The sequence below is a fragment of the Dermochelys coriacea genome, chromosome 19, assembly GCF_009764565.3.
Source record: "Dermochelys coriacea isolate rDerCor1 chromosome 19, rDerCor1.pri.v4, whole genome shotgun sequence".
Taxonomy (NCBI): domain Eukaryota; kingdom Metazoa; phylum Chordata; order Testudines; family Dermochelyidae; genus Dermochelys; species Dermochelys coriacea.
In genome coordinates this window covers 19424824-19442168 of record NC_050086.2, presented here as the reverse complement: position 1 = coordinate 19442168, position 17345 = coordinate 19424824, and the positions used below count along the sequence as shown (strand labels likewise).

Below are 17345 nucleotides of genomic sequence, written 5' to 3'. Positions count from 1 at the left end.
CATCGACAGGCTCAACAGGTAGTGATCAATGACTCCATGTCTAGATGGCAGCCGGTATCAAGCAGAGTGCCCCAAGGGTCGGTCCTGGGGCTGGTTTTGTTCAATATCTTCATTAAAGATCTGGAGGATGGCATGGATTGCACCCTCAGCAAGTTTGCAGATGACACTAAACTGGGAGAGTGGTAGATAAGGTCGGTCCTGGGCTGGTTTTGTTCAATATCTTCATTAAAGATCTGGAGGATGGCATGGATTGCACCCTCAGCAAGTTTGCAGATGACACTAAACTGGGAGGAGTGGTAGATACGCTGGAGGGTAGGGATAGGATACAGAGGGACCTATTCAAATTAGGGGACTGGGCCAAAAGAAATCTGATGAGGTTCAACAAGGACAAGTGCAGAGTCCTTCACTTAGGATGGAAGAATCCCATGTGCTGCTACAGATTAGGGACCGAATGGCTAGGCAACAGTTCTGCAGAAAAGGACCTGGGGGTTACAGTGGATGAGAAGCTGGATATGAGTCAACAATGTGTCCTTGTTGCCAAGAAAGCTAATGGCATTTTGGGCTTTATAAGTAGGAGCACTGCCAGCAGATCGAGGGACATGATTATTCCCCTCTATTCGACATTGGTGAGGCCTCATCTGGAGTACTGAGTCCGGTTTTTGGCCCCACACTACAAGAAGGATGTGGAAAAATTAGAAAAAGTCCAGCAGAGGGCAACAAAAATGATTGGGGGGCTGGAACACATGACTTATGAGGAGAGGCTGAGGGAACTGGGATTATTTAGTCTGCAGAAGAATGAGGGGGGATTTGATAGCTGCTTTCAACTACCTGAAAGGGGGTTCCAAAGAGGATGGATCTTGACTGTTCTCAGTGGTAGCAGATGACAGAACAAGGAGTAATGGTCTCAAGTTGCAGTGGGGGAAGATTAGGTTGAATGTTAGGAAAAACTTTTTCACTAGGAGGGTGGTGAAGCCCTGGAATGGGTTACCTAGGAAGGTGGTGTAATCGCCTTCCTTTGAGGTTTTTAAGGTGAGGCTTGACAAAGCCCTGGCTGGGATGATTTAGTTGGGGATTGGTCCTGCTTTGAGCAGGGGGTTGGACTAGATACCTCCTGAGGTCCCTTCCAACCCTGATATTCTATCATTCTTTGGGGTCAGGGAGCTAGAGTCCCACTTCCATCCAGCGTGTCCCTAGCCTCTGTTTGCCAGAAGCGGGGAATGGACGACCAGGAATGGATCACTTGATGATTACCTGTTCTGTTCAATCCCTCTGGGGCACCTGGCTTTGGCATTGGCCACTGTCGGAAAACGAGATACTGGGCTAGATGGACTTATGTTCAGGGAACAGAGGGAACGAGAAGTGCAGGTTGGGTTGCCTAAGGAACAGCATGGAGAGCCAGGGAGATGAATTGCTGTAGCTGGCTACAGGCTCCTCTCCTCCATTGCAGGCAGACACAAGGGAAAGGAGGTTGCTTGGACAGCACTGTGGGAGAACATAATAAAAATGCCCTTTCTCAAAGATAATTATTATTAAAAAGAATTACTGATTAATGGCCAGTCAAAAAGTATTTTCATCTCTGGGCCACAGCTGTGTGTGTCAGAAGAGGGATGGGGCAGCGCAGTAAGGGGGCAGGCAGTGGCGGGGGGGTTGGACAGAGGGTAAGGTTCAGGGGAGTGGTCAGGGGCCGGGGGTGTGGATAAGGGTCAGGGCGGTCAGAGGACGGGGAACTGGGGGGTTGAATGGGGGCAGAGGTCCCGGGGAGGGCAGTCAGGAAGGAGAGGAGGGGTTGGATGGGGGGCAGTCAGGGGCGGGAATTCCAAAGATGGTCAGGGGACTGGGAGCAGGGGAGGGTAGATGGGGCAAGAGTTCTGGGGGGGAGCAGTCAGGAAGGAGAGGGGGGTTGGATGGGGCGGCGGGGGGCAGTTAGGGGTGGGTGGTACGGGGCAGTCAGGGGACTGGGCAGGGGGAGTTCGATATGGGGCAGGGGCTGGGCTATGCCTGGCTGTTTGGGGAGGCACAGCCTCCCGAAACCAGCCCTCCATACAATTTCAGAAACCCGATGCGGTCCTCAGGCCAAAAAGTTTTCCTGCCCCTGGGATAGAGAGATGCCTGTCATCCCATCCCTCAACAAGGGGACAAATCCTGCTGCCATTGGCTTCAGTTGAAGGATTCCCATTGACTCTAATGGGGCCTGGATCAGGCCCCAGGAGAGCAGGCATGAATCCCCAACCATGTATTTTTGAAGCTCTCAGACTTCAGAAACCCCAGTGTAGTCTGGTGTACAGAGGCCAAGAGATGTGATCTGAACATGTGCTCTAATGGCTACAAAGAGACACAACTCTGGGGAGAATCCGAGGTTGGCCAAGCTGCTTAACATCCTTGAAATTCTCATTGCCAAGGGGTCAGTGCTGTAAGGGGTAAAGGTGACCAGTGTATTCATAAACACACATACATTTGGTGACAATGTATACCTCCAAATCAGCGGCACTGCGATGGGTACCCGCATGGCCCCACAGTATGCCAACATTTTTATGGCTGACTTAGAACAACGCTTCCTCAGCTCTCGTCCCCTAATGCCCCTACTCTATTTGCGCTACATTGATGACATCTTCATCATCTGGACCCATGGAAAAGAAGCTCGAGGAATTCCACCATGATTTCAACAATTTCCATCCCACCATCAACCTCAGCCTGGACCAGTCCACACAAGAGATCCACTTCCTGGACACTACGGTGCTAATAAGCGATGGTCACATAAACCCACCCTATATCGGAAACCTACTGACCGCTATTCCTACCTACATGCCTCTAGCTTTCATCCAGATCATACCACTCGATCCATTGTCTACAGCCAAGCGCTACGATATAACCGCATTTGCTCCAACCCCTCAGACAGAGACAAACACCTACAAGATCTCTATCATGCATTCCTACAACTACAATACCCACCTGCTGAAGTGAAGAAACAGACTGACAGAGCCAGAAGAGTACCCAGAAGTCACCTACTACAGGACAGGCCCAACAAAGAAAACAACAGAACGCCACTAGCCATCACCTTCAGCCCCCAACTAAAACCTCTCCAACGCATCATCAAGGATCTACAACCTATCCTGAAGGACGACCCATCACTCTCACAGATCTTGGGAGACAGACCAGTCCTTGCTTACAGACAGCCCCCCAATCTGAAGCAAATACTCACCAGCAACCACACACCACACAACAGAACCACTAACCCAGGAACCTATCCTTGCAACAAAGCCCGTTGCCAACTCTGTCCACATATCTATTCAGGGGATACCATCATAGGGCCTAATCACATCAGCCACACTATCAGAGGCTCGTTCACCTGCGCATCTACCAATGTGATATATGCCATCATGTGCCAGCAATGCCCCTCTGCCATGTACATTGGCCAAACTGGACAGTCTCTACGTAAAAGAATGAATGGACACAAATCAGACGTCAAGAATTATAACATTCAAAAACCAGTTGGAGAACACTTCAATCTCTCTGGTCACTCGATCATAGACCTAAGAGTGACTATCCTTCAACAAAAAAGCTTCAAAAACAGACTCCAACGAGAGACTGCTGAATTGGAATTAATTTGCAAACTGGATACAATTAACTTAGGCTTGAATAGAGACTGGAATGGATGAGTCATTACACAAAGTAAAACTATTTCCCCAGGGTATTTCTCCCTCCCACCCCCACCCCCCACTGTTCCTCTGGTATTCTTGTTAACTGCTGGAATTAGCCTACCTTGCTTGTCACCATGAAAGGTTTTCCTCCCCCCCCCCACCCCGCTGCTGGTGATGGCTTATCTTAAGTGATCACTCTCCTTACAGTTTTCAGAGTCGCAGCCGTGTTAGTCTGTATTCGCAAAAAGAAAAGGAGTACTTGTGGCACCTTAGAGACTAACAAATTTATTAGAGCATAAGCTTTCGTGAGCTACAGCTCACTTCATCGGAAAGTGAGCTGTAGCTCACGAAAGCTTATGCTCTAATAAATTTGTTAGTCTCTAAGGTGCCACAAGTACTCCTTTTCTTTCTCCTTACAGTGTGTATGATAAACCCATTGTTTCATGTGCTCTGTGTGTGTGTGTGTGTATATATATAAATCTCCCCTCTGTTTTTTCCACCAAATGCATCCGATGAAGTGAGCTGTAGCTCACGAAAGCTTATGCTCTAATAAATTTGTTAGTCTCTAAGGTGCCACAAGTACTCCTTTTCTTTTCATAAACACACAGTACATCCAGTAAAAGCCTAGCTCCAAGTTTCAGCTTCTTATTGACACAAATTAATTCCCCTGCACAAGCCTTCAAAAAAGCTCCCACTAAACACAAAGAAATTCTATAGCACATTCTACATTTGCTTTTTTAAATCCACCACTATGAAACTAACTTTTTTTTTTAATACACATGGGATCTCAGAGACAATGGCTGAGCGCCCCCTGCTGGCCTTAGCGGATTGCCTCACAGGTAGGCACATTTCTGCTAACATTGCTGGCGCTGCTTAGAATCATAGAATATCAGGGTTGGAAGGGACCTCAGGAGATCATCTAGTCCAACCCCCTGCTCAAAGCAGGACCAATCCCCAATTTTTGCCCCAAATGGCCCCCTCAGGGATTGAACTCACAACCCTGGGTTTAGCAAGCTAATGCTCAAACCACTGAGCTATCCCTCCCCCCCTGATACACAAGTGAGGAAGTCAAGCAGAGAGAGTCATGTTGCTTCATTGGCAATTACTGATATTTGGAATCTAATCCTAAAGGAAGGACAGAATCAACAGAGCAAAGAAATAGGACTGTCCAGATTCTTATAGACCCTTCTAAGCCCTGGAGAGTGCAAACCATAAAACAGCAGCTGAGCAAGGGTCTCCCTCTAAAGTGCTTTTCCAGGCAGGACTGGACATCACCTCTTCATTTCACTTGGCCTTTCCCTCTTGGACTGTCTGAAGAACATCTCACAGGAAAGAAACATTGACTTTGCTGTGCTCTGGCTGGACCACACCATCTCCCCCACCCCTCTGCTTCTGCCCAAAGAGGGGAAAAAGTGGGAAACCCAGGCCTTTGGCCCAACTTTTCTCGGTGGTAAGAGAATGAAGTCAACCAGAACATGTCTCCCCCACTGCCAACTCTAGGAGGCCCCAAAACACTGAATTTGGAGCTGTGCATTTTCGCGGATGAAGGAAGAGCAGGCAGGGCAGGGAGCTCCCAAGTAAAACAGAACTGACCACATCAACATTGCCACATTCGGGCTCCGCTCTCGCTCAGGTGTCATTTTGTCAGTCTGGGTGTATTTAATTTATACAGTAGCCTTTCCTCCTCAGCCAGCCCTTAATCATCTGTGTTGCTCTTCCTTGAACTCCCTCTAATTAGTCTTCACATTTCTGGTAATGAAGGGCTCAGAAGTGAGTGCAACACTGCAGCTGCAGACTCACCTGAGTAGCATGGAGACGTAATTTACCCCCTGCTCCCTGCAGGCCAAAACTGTATTCACATTATTTTACAGATATTCTGCAGCATGCTCATGTCTAGTTTCTTGTCCACTAACTCCCTGGGTGTCTTTTAACATTCACATCAGAGACACAGTATCTATCAATCTACCTACCTCGATACTTGTGTGGGCTTCATCACCCTAGGGTCTGAGAGTAAAATTTTCAAAAGCACTAAGATGCCTATGTCCTATATTCAAAAGGGGCTTTGATTTCAATGGGAGTTAGGCACCTACATATCTTTGAGAATTTGGCCTTAGGAGCCACTAAAGGCATTTAGGCACCTTGTCCCATTGAGAGAATCTCTTTGGAAAATGTGATGTAGGCATCTAAGTCACATATGTGCTTTTGAAAATGTTACTGTGAATGCCTCCCAACTCTCTCTTGTCCTTCCTGGCCATAAAGAAGCAGGTGAAGGGGTTTTGGTGGCTTTTAATGAATCCCTGAGAATGAAGGGGCTGCTGTGGCAAAGCCAAGAGGTAGGCTCTTCATTTAGCTCGGAATATGGAATGGCAAGTGGTTCTTATTTCTTCTGGCAGAGTTTGCAAGTTGTACTCGAGATCTCTGTGAACACACAGCTCACCTTCCTGTGTGTGACCCACAGAGTGCTCCTGGGTGAATTCTGCACCACTGTGCATGCACAGAATTTATGTTCCCAGAAGATTTCTTTACCTCCCCACAGAAGAATGAATTTCTGACAGGGAAGCAAATGGTCATGCAACCCACCCCAGCAGTATGTTTCAAGTGCTGGGGCAGCCGGCAGAGAGGTAAATCACTGTGGGGCAAGGGGCAGGACTGGGGAAGACCCAGCTGGTGCCTTGTGACAAAGTGGGGATTTTCCCTTGTTATGGTGTATGAGAGCCTTACTGTTGAACCTATACCAGTTTTATTGTTTTGCATGAATACTGTGCATGCCTCTGTTTCCCTGTGTGCTGCACCAATACCAAGGTGGCGGGAATAAGGGTGTGTGGCTTTGGCTGAGACCGGGGGGGGGGGGGGCAGGTGAGGCTGCTCGCATGTGAGCAATGGACGATGCCCATTGTAACTTGAGAACCAGGAGGGGGATGCAACCAGGTGACTCTCGGCCCAGGAAGCAGGACAAAGACCGGAGGAGGAACAATGAGTGTGCCAGAGACCAGGCAGCAGGTAACAAGTTATAGAAACACCACAGGAGAAAGGACAGGGCAGAGGGTGTTCATACAGAATTTAGCATGTGTCCCCATTCTTGGCTTGTCCTCAGACACTACCAGAATAAACGTGTCATGTATTGTCTCTCCACCAGCCAGGAGAGAGCCCCTGCCAGTCTGTGGTACTCCCCTTCTGTAGGATTCCCAAGGGCACTGGTGGGTAGGGGAAACTCTGGTAGTGATGGGGAGGACAGAGATCTCTGGAGCTAGTGTTCTAGGGTCTGCTGGATAGCCCTGCATCTCTACTAGATACACGGTTTCTAGGAAATAAATTTGCTGACCTTGTCATGGGGAGAGTTGGCATCCAAGGGTTAAGAAGGCCACATCCCTCATCCTCTCCCTTGGACAGCAAATCTTACCCCTCTGACAGACCCTCACAGCTTTCATCCCCTTTGGCCACCTTTGTGGTTTGTCTCTAGCAGTGCAGATCTGACTTGAGGATTTCTCGCCTGCAGAATACCTGTGTTAAGGGTTGCATCTGCTGAAGTGAGCTGTAGCTCATGAAAGCTTATGCTCAAATAAATTTGTTAGTCTCTAAAAGTACTCCTATTCTTTTTTGCGAATACAGACTAACAGGGTTGCTACTCTGAAACCTGTGTTAAGGGTATTTCCCCAGCTACCGAAGATGCTTCACTCCAAGCGGAGCCTCATGTTGGTACTCCCTGCCCAATGCACAAGCTACACAAGGGGAGTATTAAGGCTGCACCTCTAAATGCATAAAACCTGAGACATTTTAAAGACAAACTTCCAACAGAAACATTAAATCTCCTATGTCGCACCCAAACTAAGGCATTCTCTGCATTTCACAGCATGAACTGTATTCCAAAATACTACACACAAAGATGCCATGTAGCTGAGTTAACTTTGCTGTGGGGACCTTTGCATTAGGATTCCATTTCTGTCGCATGTTTAGATTCTTGATATTAATGCTACATTAACATTATTTAGTTTTAAAGTGGAGGACAGTTTTTCCTCCACTTTGAAACAGACATTTCCAAAAGATTCACATGACACAGGGAATGAAAGATTGCTCAGTTCTGCTCCAAATACTAGTTCAGGATCTTCTCTCCCCTCTGGTATGTTTCACTAATGTATCACATGTACCAACAAGTCCTTGAAGCAGTTTCATCATATTTTCCCTTTAAGGTAACCTATTACACACCCACATGAGGCACAGGGACCTCACAACACGAGCCAGCTGAAAGTGCTGCAATGGAATCAGATGATCAACTCAGGCTTTCAGTCTCTGCAGTATATTCTTTGCTTTAGAAACTGTATGGTATGTTTTTCCAACATATCCAGACAAGGTAGCCACTTGCTACTTCTCGGTTTTAGGTTTCAGACTGTATGCATGAAAACAATTTACACCATTAAGAGTTAATGTGAAAACAAAGCAGGACAGGTCCAGTTGCGGCATGTCATGAACATGCAGCACTGCAGCAAAATCTGTTATTCAGAATTCTAAGATGTTCTGCTGAATGCAGCATAATATGACAGAGCTGGAAAAAAAATGCTAACACAGATAGTTACACTCTGATGAGCCCTTGATATCGTTAAACAAATTTTAGTCAATTTGAATTGTCCAGATTATGTAACAAATTTTTTTAAAGTGAAACAATTAAAAAAAGAAAAGAAATTATGTTGATCTCTCTGCTCAACAGTGTATCCTACCTGCATTTAGATTTCTCTCACCTGGTTAGGTAGGGAGATGCATTTTTAACTAGACTCTCAGACTTTAAAAAGGTCAGAAGGGACCATTGTGATCATCTAGTCTGACCTCCTGCACAGTACAGGCCACTGAACCTCGCCCACCCACTGGTGTGATAGACCCAGAATCTTTGGCTGAGTTACTGAAGTCCTCAAATTATGATTTAAAAAGACTTTAAATTACAGAGAATCCAATCCACCATTGACTTTAGTTCAAACCAGTAAGAGACCCATGCTGCAGAGAAGGCAACCCCCCCTCCCCCCCGGCACAGTTTCTCTACCAATGTGACCTGGGGAAAAATTTCTTCCCAACCTCAAATATGGCAATGAGTTAGACCCTGAGCATGTGGGCAAGACACAGCAGCCAGACACCTGGGAAAGAATTCACTGTAGTAACTCGGAGCCCTCCCCATCTAGCATCCCATCACCAGCCATTGGAAATATTTGCTACTAGCAGTCACAGCTGGGCCACATGCCATGATAGGAAATATCATACCATCCCCTCTACTAACAGAGCTTAATATTTAATAAATTCTTTAGAACCCATTGTAAAAGATGAAGTTACACAAGAAAACACAGAACCAACTGAGCAAACTGCCTAGGTGGCAGGAGTCTCAGTACTGAATACTACAGTAAAGTTGAGAAGGCCCCGTCATTCGAACCGTCCCTTATAGGTGCTCATTCCTTGCTCAGAAATATTCCTTATTCACTGAAAGTTTTGGGCCCAGCCCTAAAGCAGTTTTTAGGGAGTATGAAAAATCTTTCCAGCCATTTCTGAACTAAGTGATCATGACAAAACCCAAAACAATAACTTCTCCAATTTAAAAAAAAGTTTTACTCTTGTTCACGTAACACAAAAAAGGGATGAAATTTAAAACTTCAAACAGTGTGTGGATAGTCCTCATGAAGGCTTGTCGACATGCAAGTTTGATACTGAGTGAAGTTCTCCTGCTTGTGTTATGCAAGGGATCAGCCTAGCCCTAGAAGGCCATACTGGTTCCTTCTGGCCTTTAAAAAAATCTATTGCTCTGAAAACAATTGGCTAAGTTCACAGTTACAGCTGTTTGGATGCATGTGTTGGTATATGGATGATTGATTAAACAGACTAAAGCCCAAACTGTCCCCATCATGGCTGGAAGGAGCAAAAATGCCACACATTACCCTTGGTCCCAAAAGGCATGAAAGAATGGGAGATGTAAGCCCTGCAGCATTGCTCCCTCTTCCCTTGCCCACAGGGGATTGGGATCTACATGCAGAGAGCTGGGCAAGGCTGGGTGCTTCCGCCCCACAGGGTTGGCAGTTGTGCAAAAGCAGAACTGTGCTTGGCACATGCACCATTCTATGCTGGCAAGAATGATACTGTGCTGTTCAAGGTCACCAGGAAAGCAACATGGTGGCACAGACAAGTAAGCAAACATGTATGGGGCAGATATTAATGCTGCCATGGTCTATGTTGGCAGATGCCAATTTTCCAAAGTTCAGCTGAATCATAAAAATTCTGTTATCTTCCACAGGGATTTAAGTGGTCAGTTTTTGTGCCAACCCTACACAAATCTGGAGGCATGAGCTAGTGACCGGGAACTGGGAACTCTTGAATTCTAACCCTGGCTCTCACAGACTCATTCTGTGGCCTTGGATAAGTCATTTTACCTGCCTCAGTCTTCCCATCTACAAAATGTGGCTAATTCTACTTCGGTGCCTCAGGGCAATTGTGAGAATTTACTGGTTAATATTGGTACAGCTTTTTGAGGTGGACAAGTGGAGCATACAAGTGCTCAAAACTATTAAATGAATCCAAACCCTAGTGTTGCTCCCAGACTGATTTGGTACAAACTGACCCCCGAGCATTTATTCTCTCTCTCGCTCCCTTTTCAATTTAGTTGTGTTTTTTTCCCTTTATTTAACAATATGCAAACAGCTATGTTAATGCAACATTATAGAAAAAAGCTTTAGTATAGAAAAGTCAGCGAACACAAAGGATATGCTTTTCAGAACAGAAAACTTGCCCAAATAGCAGAGACTGTCTAAAGCTGTAACAACATAAGTAGTAAATTGAAATACTGCAACTGGGCAATGAAGCCAAGTTTACAAACTTAGGGCCATATTCTCAGATAATGTAAATCACCTCAGCTCCATTGAAATCAAGAGAAATATGCCACTTTACACTAGCTGTGAACCTGTCTAGCATATCTTATATAAACACTCACCTATTGATGGATATTTTGTTACATTTGACAGGTTGATACTTTGGCAGCCTTGCCCTGGCCTTCTTAACCCAATAAATATCGGATCTAAGTTCTGTCCTAGGATGGTTCTTTGTACAATAACATAATGAACTTCAGAGACTGAGTAGAACCTGGAGAGTTACCCCAATGTTCCAGTGCATGGAACTAGCGATCCTCATACGCTCATCCTGCAGTGATTACAATTGAAATGTGTCACTCTTGTCTACAGATTGGTTGGTGGGCTGATTTTAGTATTATACCCAACTACCAAAGATAAATGTTCTAATCAAATGATACTATTTTCATCCCATTATTATAATACTTTGCTGCTTTCTAGCAGCTCCTTCCATCTGAGAATCTAAGTGCTTTGAAAACATTAGTTAAAGCAGCTTCACAATGTCTGAGACAGGCAAGTTAGCTCCATTTTACAGATAGGGAAATGGAGTCCTTGTCTACATTGGGGTGTGTCTGCATCAGTGCAAACCTCTAGTGCAGATGAGCAAAGCTGTCATTTGTATCAGTGCATCTTACTCTACTTCCATCCTTTATGGAAGTGAAACCTCGGTGACTTATTGACAGTACCTCTAGAGTCTGGAGAGGTATCAGCAACGATGCCTCCAGAAGATCCTTCATGTCAAATGGCAAGATCACCGCACTAATGCCAGCATCCTCACTTAAGACAATGTCACCATCATTGAAGCAATGATCCTCATGCACCAACTCCGCTGGGCTGGACATTGTGTGAGGATGGCAGACTCTCACCAAAACTGTCCTCTACTCTCAGCTCACCCATGGTCAGAGATCTCGTGGTGGTCAAAGGAAATGCTACAAAGATACACAAAGTGTATCTCAAGAAAACTGCAGTGGACACCACAAGCTGGGAGGAGCAAGCCACCAATTGAACTCAATAGCGCCACATCCTCCATCAGGAAGTGGCCCGCTTCAAGAAGAAGCGCCTTGCCCTCAAAGATGAAAAGAAGGGTGAGGGGAGAAGGGAAAAGAACTTTCTCCCTGCAGGCAGCTGACCCACCAGGAAATGTCTCCACCTACTGTGGGTGGAGGTGTGGTTCCAGGACTGGACTCCTAAATCATCTCAGGACCCATATGTAAATCTGTGGTAGAGATCATCATTGAATCGAGGAATCGCCAATGATTATGGCCCTACTAAATTCACCGCCATGAAAAAAGGTGTCACACATTGTGAAATCTGGTGTCCTCCCCCCCCGTGAATATGGTCTTGTGTGCTTTTATCCTATACTATACAGATTTCACAGGGGAGACCAGCATTTCTCAAATTGGGGGTCCTGACCCAAAAGGGAGTTGCGGGGGCAGGGGGAGGGTCAAGGTATTGCCACCCTTACTTCTGCACTGCCTTCAAAGCTGGATGGCCGGAGGGCGACAGCTGTTGGCTGGATGCCCAACTCTGAAGGCAGCGCCCCGCCAGCAGCAGTGCAGAATAAGGGTGGCAATACCATACCCTGCCATATGTACTTCTGCGCTGCTGCGGGAGGTGGCTCTGCCTTCAGAGCTGGACTCCTGGCCAGCAGTTGCCGCTCTCCAGCTGCAGAGTTCTGAAGGCAGCGCTGCTGCCAGCAGCTGTAAGGGTAGCAGTACTGCAACCTCCCCTACAATAACCTTGCAACCACCCACCCATAACACTTTTTTGGGTCAGGACCCCTAAAACACCACAAATTTCAGATTTAAATAGCTGAAATGATGAAATTTATGATGTTTACAATCCTGACAGTTTTCAGAGTAGCAGCCGTGTTAGTCTGTATTCGCAAAAAGAAAAAGGAGTACTTGTGGCACCTTAGAGACTAACAAATTTATTGGAGCATAAGCTTTCGTGAGCTACAGCTCACTTCATCGGATGCTGTAGCTCACGAAAGCTTATGCTCTAATAAATTTGTTAGTCTCTAAGGTACCACAAGTACTCCTTTTTCTTTTTGCGAATCCTGACAGTGAAATTGACAGGGCCCTACTGATGAGGACGACCTCCAAGCAGAGCTAAGGAAAAGCAGGGCAAATTGTGGTTTATAGCAGTTTCTGGTCTACAGTAGCTGAAATCTCAGTGTAAAAAAGGCCAAAGACATAGGGAGGTTAAGGCCAAAATTGTCAAATTTGGGTGGCTAAAGTTAGGCACCTAAGTTCATATTTAGTCGCTTAAATAAGCAGCCTGATTTTCAAAGGTGCACAGTACCACAAATGCCCTTGACCTTCGTACGAGCTGCCGGTCCTCAGCACTTTTGGGAATCAGGCCACATATTTAGCCGCCTAACTTTAGCCAGCAGAGGTCGAATTATAGTTTTCACCCAACTGAATCAGTGGCTGCTAGAGCTCTAGAAACTGGAACTCTGATTCCCAGTGCCCTTCTAGGCACACTCCAATTGTTTCTGTAAACTCACTTTTGTGAAGTTAAAAAGCAGTAGTAGTTAAACCCTACCAGAGCAAAGCCAAAAGTTAAAGTGAGGGTAAATGTAAGGGCTGCTGCTCCTAAATTTAAACACGGCAATCCAACAATATGAATAATTCACGGCAATACTTAGGACATTTACCAAACTATGGAGAAAAGAGATTGAATTAAGACTATTGTCAACAAAGAAAATAAAATGCAGCACACTGAAGATGTGGGAAAAGCCTTGCCCCCTGGAAGATGACCCTGCCTGGAACAGAGTGAGTGAGTGAGTGAGTAACAGGACAAGTATATGTACGATTTTAGAATTTTAAAGCAATTTTTGCATTGTTATTAGACTGTACTAAGTGTTAGAAACGGTTACACCTCATAAACCCTGCATTATAACTATCTACCACAAAATACACAACTATTACTGCTACTCATAATTAATAGAAGAAATGGTTTTAAACATACATTTTCTAGCCAAGATTATTTGCTTAACCAGAGATTCAAGTTTCTATTTTCCCATTTGTGAAAAGGTTCAGTTATGCTAACATCATTTTTTGAAGAGAGTATGTAATAAATACCAAATGTATTATATGTCCTAATCGCTAGCCTGAGTGAAAAGGAATGAATTTACAGCGTCAGAAGGCTTGCAACCTCAGCCTGGACCAGTCCACACAAGAGATCCACTTCCTGGACACTATGGTGCTAATAAGCGATGGTCACATAAACACCACCCTATATCGGAAACCTACTGACCGCTATTCCTACCTACATGCCTCTAGCTTTCATCCAGATCATACCACTCGATCCATTGTCTACAGCCAAGCGCTACGATACAACCGCATTTGCTCCAACCCCTCAGACAGAGACAAACACCTACAAGATCTCTATCATGCATTCCTACAACTACAATACCCACCTGCTGAAGTGAAGAAACAGACTGACAGAGCCAGAAGAGTACCCAGAAGTCACCTACTACAGGACAGGCCCAACAAAGAAAACAACAGAACGCCACTAGCCATCACCTTCAGCCCCCAACTAAAACCTCTCCAACGCATCATCAAGGATCTACAGCCTATCCTGAAGGATGACCCATCACTCTCACAGATCTTGGGAGACAGACCAGTCCTTGCTTACAGACAGCCCCCCAATCTGAAGCAAATACTCTCCAGCAACCACACACCACACAACAGAACCACTAACCCAGGAACCTATCCTTGCAACAAAGCCCGTTGCCAACTCTGTCCACATATCTATTCAGGGGACACCATCATAGGGCCTAATCACATCAGCCACACTATCAGAGGCTCGTTCACCTGCGCATCTACCAATGTGATATATGCCATCATGTGCCAGCAATGCCCCTCTGCCATGTACATTGGTCAAACTGGACAGTCTCTACGTAAAAGAATGAATGGACACAAATCAGACGTCAAGAATTATAACATTCAAAAACCAGTTGGAGAACACTTCAATCTCTCTGGTCACTCGATCACAGACCTAAGAGTGGCTATCCTTGAACAAAAAAAGCTTCAAAAACAGACTCCAACGAGAGACTGCTGAATTGGAATTAATTTGCAAACTGGATACAATTAATTTAGGCTTGAATAGAGACTGGGAATGAATGAGTCATTACACAAAGTAAAACTATTTCCTCATGGTATTTCTCCCTCCCACCCCACCCCCCACTGTTCCTCTGATATTCTTGTTAACTGCTGGAATTAGCCTACCTTGCTTGTCACCATGAAAGGTTTTCCTCCTTTCCCCCCCCTGCTGCTGGTGGTGGCTTATTTTAAGTGATCACTCTCCTTACAGGGTGTATGATAAACCCATTGTTTCATGTTCTGTGTGTGTGTGTGTGTGTGTGTGTAAATCTCTCCTCTGTTTTTTCCACCAAATGCATCCGATGAAGTGAGCTGTAGCTCACGAAAGCTTATGCTCAAATAAATTTGTTAGTCTCTAAGGTGCCACAAGTACTCCTTTTCTTACTGAAAAAATATATCATGTTAGAAGTTGTGTTAACTAAAATGCGTTCACTAACAGTGTTAAATTTGTTCGCAATGTTGTTGTAGCTGTGCTGGTCTCAGGATGTTAGAAAGACAAAATGGGTGAGCTAACATCTTTTACTGGACCAACTTCTGTTGGTGAGAGAGAGAAGCCTGAGCTACACAAAGCTCTTTAAAGTATTTAACAACTATGATTTAGCAGGTAAAGCTGATAAGGACGAGTTTTAAATGGTGGTCATCTGGTTGTGCTTAACCCTAGGGATTAATACTTTCTGAACAAGACAGTTCCTAGTGTAGACAGGAACAAAACATCATGTTAGTTAAAATGTATTCAATAACATGTTTTCCAACATAACACATTTTCCCAGTATAGACAAAGCTGAACAAGTTAGCACAGAGTATCCTGTCAACATTTTTAGTCAGCTTCCTGGATGCCAGAATCAAGCAATATGGCTTCAAACTGGAGGGAAGAGACTTTACTGGAGCAACTTGTGTGCACAGGACTAATAATTTCTATAAACAGTGGTATTTCTTTTCAAAGATTTTCCCCAATTTTAATTAACAAATTTGCACTGTCAGGAAATTTTCAAAAGTGAACCCTCCATTGCTACTTATTATTTATTTAAAATGCATCAGTCGTAGAAGTATTCAGAAATAAAACTGTTAATGATAACTTGAGGGTGTTAATGAAGCAGTAAACATGCCCTGGCCTAAAATGAGCTATGAAGGTGGAAGGGCTTCTCAGCCCAGGAAATAGCTATTATGGAGTGAACAAGGAACCCCCGTGCTTTGTGGTTTCCACCTGCCACTTCTGTGTGCGATTTATTGCAAGGAATCCTTGCACTCAGAACTTCTACCAGATGCTCCCCAAAATACATCAACTCTAGTTTTCTAAATCTTTCTTCTTCCGACTCTTCCTTATCTCTTCTGGAAGACTTAGCCCGCCTACCCCTCATTCTCTTTAAGAACAGTTATTAATATCTAAGTAAGGATGACAGAGTGGGGAAGAGGTCAGACATTAAATACAGTCATCTTTATTGTGGGCATACCTAAAGAGAATTCTGACAGCAATGGCCTGTCTCTAGGGCCCTACCAAATTCATGGTCCATTTTGGTCAATTTCATGGTCATAGGATTTTAAAAATTGTAAATCTCATGATCTTAGCTATTTAAATCTGAAATTTCAGAGTGCTATTTTAGGGGTTCTGACCCAAAAAAGAGTTGGGGGGGTTGCAAGGTTATTGTAGGGGAGGTTGCAGAACTGCTACCCTTAATTCTGCATTACTGCTGCTGGTGGAGCTGCCTTCAGGACTGTGGAGCCGGAGAGTGGAAGCTGCAGCTTGGGAGTCCAGCTCTGAAGGCAGAGCCACTGCCAGCACCAGCGCAGAAGTAAGGATGGCATGGTATGATATTGCCACCCTTACTTCTGCACTGCTGCCTGCTGAGCTGGACCCTCAGTCAGTAGCCACCACTCCCCAGATCAGAAGGCAGCAGCGCAGAAGTAAGGGTGGCAGATTTCACAGTTCATGACACATTTTTCATGGCTGTGAATTTGGTAGGGCCCTACCTATCTCACAATGGAAACATTTAGATTATCCATACACAGATTATGTAAATTCATATGCTTTCAGTGGCTGAGGACCATTTTTAAACCAAAGTGTGTTCATTTGCATATTGTACAAGTAATGAGAAATGCTGTAATCCTTTCCTCATCCCAGATGATCAAAGCAAAGTGTATAACTTAAAATAAATATATAGGTATGGCTCAGAAACGTACATCTTCCCTGGGCTCTGGTGGCCTGATGCAACTCTAGTGCTATAGAATAGTTCAGAACAACTGAATGTGTCATTTTAAGCATCTTCAGCTGTTCGCTAGATGTTCATATACATCCACACACGAAAGTGATGTTTAAAAACTCATTATCTATATACATTTCAATTATTAATTTTTTTCAGTGGTTTGGTAAGGAAGGAGAAATTAACTACTCCTGACATTTACAGATTAAAAATCTAATTCTTCCAAGCCTAGTTCTAATGTACTTATTGGTTGATCTGGGTTCCCTTAAACTGGCTTAACTCGTTTAGATGTTTCAGATTTGGCATAAGAAAAATGCAAGTTTGCAATTAAAGTGTCTTACCATTGTGGAAAAATATCCCCTCTGTGAGGGCTCCACAAACATTAAAAACATAAATACCAGCAACCACCACTTGGAAACGATAACTGCAGCACCTCAGGAAGAGTTATAAAGGGAACAGAAAAAGAAGGAAGAAATTTGATCAGTTTTCCAATATTAAAATCACAGACTTCCCACAAGATTTTAGGATGGG

General features: G+C 44.7%; 1 protein-coding gene across 1 annotated transcript in view; it reads right to left on the bottom strand.

Annotated features, from left to right (window-relative positions):
* LUZP1 (leucine zipper protein 1) overlaps nt 1–17345 on the bottom strand; it is a 75672-nt gene that overhangs the window by 56546 nt on the left and 1781 nt on the right.